Source organism: Penaeus japonicus, unplaced genomic scaffold, assembly GCF_977035675.1.
Source record: "Penaeus japonicus unplaced genomic scaffold, GWHDUDI00000001_assembly GWHDUDI00000029, whole genome shotgun sequence".
NCBI classification, from domain to species: domain Eukaryota; kingdom Metazoa; phylum Arthropoda; class Malacostraca; order Decapoda; family Penaeidae; genus Penaeus; species Penaeus japonicus.
The window spans coordinates 16,249,672-16,252,171 of NW_028234431.1; positions in this window are offsets into that span (position 1 = coordinate 16,249,672).

Here is a 2,500-nt window from a genome sequence, read left to right on the forward strand (position 1 = left end):
TAGCTCAAGTCCGGTAATATCCATTCTTCTTTATACTCGTCAGTTTCCTTTAGTTTCATTTCCATTCCAATCAGTTTCCTTTAGTTTCATTTCCATTCCAATCAGTTTCCATTTTTGTTTTTCATTTTCTAATTTGACCTCATTTGGCCTTGGTCTCAAAGCCTCGTTTAAATATTTGCCTTCTCTAAAGGCCCTCAACTCTGATAATTTCATTGAGCTTCAATTTTGTTATGATATCATTAATCAATTTCATATCATTTGTTTTCCTGATTTCAGGATAATTTTCTTCTTTTTCTTCTAGATTGTATATAAAGAGCCCATTTGCTCTGAATGTATCTTCATTTTTCTTCTCTGACTTTTCTTTTGTAGGTTATTTTGGTTGTGGTTGCTTCTTTTGTCGCCGACAATCTTCCAGTCAGCCTCATCATTTTTTTTTTTTTTTTTGTTCAGTGTCTGAAATATCAATTTCTGGGGTATTTATGACCTGTTTATCTGATTTTTGCCTTACTATTTCAGAAAACAGCTTTTTTTCTTCTTCCTTATTTAGTTTATTTGTCTCACCTGTTGGATTCTCTTCTTCCTTCTTTGCCTTTACTTTTACATTTTTAGTGTCTTGTACAGTCTTTTCTGTTTCCAATTCAGCAGCCAGAGTTACTTTTTCTTTTTACTCTTGTTTTAATTCATAGATTTCATCTTTCAAAATTTGTATTTCCCTCAAGCATTGAATCTTGAAGTCCTTTAATTCTTCATACATTTTCTTTATTGTGTTTTCTAATGGACATGTCCTCTCACACTTTTTGGGTGTGCTGAGTTTTTTGTTCACAGAGATGGCTCATTTTCTCTTTTTCCAGTTTGTCTGATACGATCGCACTACTTTCCTGTACATTTTCTGCCATTCTGTTATATCGTCACAACTTTGATTTTTTTTTTTAGTTCTGTTTCTAGACTAGAATTATTTTCAGTATTGATGTCTTTGCATCAGCTGCAATCTTTCTGTATATTTTGTTGATTATCTACTTTCAGTTCATTATTGATGCCTAATAGGTAGGAATCAGTATTACTTATAATTTCTTTTCTGCTTTTCAAGTATTTTCACATTTGTGGCATTTTTTTCCTATCACAGATTTGGCATACAGATTGCTTTGTTTCATTGTGTTTAAAACATTCTTCAGTTTTAGAGTTTCTTTTACTTCTTGGTCTAAACATGTAGGGTTTAAACCCTTAGAGTTATTTAAGTCTGGTCAAGGTCATCTTGGAAGCAGCTTGGCCACGCTGTTCATATATATATATATATATATATATATATATATATATATATATATATATATATATATATGTGTGTGTGTGTGTGTGTGTGTGTGTGTGTATGTATGTATGTATGTATGTATGTATATGTATATATATAAATATATACTATATTATCTTTATAAATTGTCTGTAAGTGTAGTGATGATTGTATTTACACACACACACACACACACACACACACACACACACATATATATATATATATATATATATATATATATATATATATATATATATATGTCATCCTACCCATTGCTATCTTGTCGGCGTGGCGTCATTAGAGCAGTCGCTCGGGTCTTAAAACAAGAACTAATAATACCCCCTCTTTAAAGGTACAACCCGCAATTACCCGCCTTTCGGAGGGTACCGTTTCCGCAAGGTTAGATTTACAAATAACATTTTGTTTGCACTAATTATTATATTTTTTGCACAAAGGAGCATTTACATATCTGCTACAATTTAAAAACAATGTGTTTCGCCCTTACGTTTCATTCAGTTACCTTAAACTACTAATTTATCGTTAAAATTAAAGCATGCCCTGCAAGTAACACTAATTATTAGTAAGATTCTCCTGCATGATGTAATCAAGAGTATTTATGTTATTAATATTTAAGTGTCACTTAGTTTAGATAACCACATGTAAATTGCACACAGGTTATGTAATAGTGTAAAATAAGGATTATTATAAGAAAAACAAGAGAACTGTAATCTACTGAGGTTCCCCATTTCAGTACAACAGAAAACGTGTTGTCATAAGATGTGAAAAACGAGTACCAATAGCGGTATGTTTGAAAGCCGATAGTCGACTATTGAAATTTGATATCATGAATTACTTGGCATTGGATAAGATATGTTAAGCTCTTGATAACTTAACAAAAAATAGAGAATAGAACCAACATTCTGTGTAAAAATAGTGACGTGTCATGAATGACGTCACCTTTGTGGTCAAGTGAGGGATGACCGCACAAAGATAAGCCGAGCCGAGGGAAACACGAGCAAAAGGTTCTATCTATTCTACCTTTGAGGTGAGAGTAGTGTATTCAATTTAGTGACAGGGTATTTCATCATGTTAATTAATGTTAATTAATGTATATAGAGGGAAAATGATATTTTCCATAAAGGAAAAAATAATATAATAGGGAGACATATACTCGTAAATTTTGCCTCAGATGCCACCTGCCTCACCTCTTTG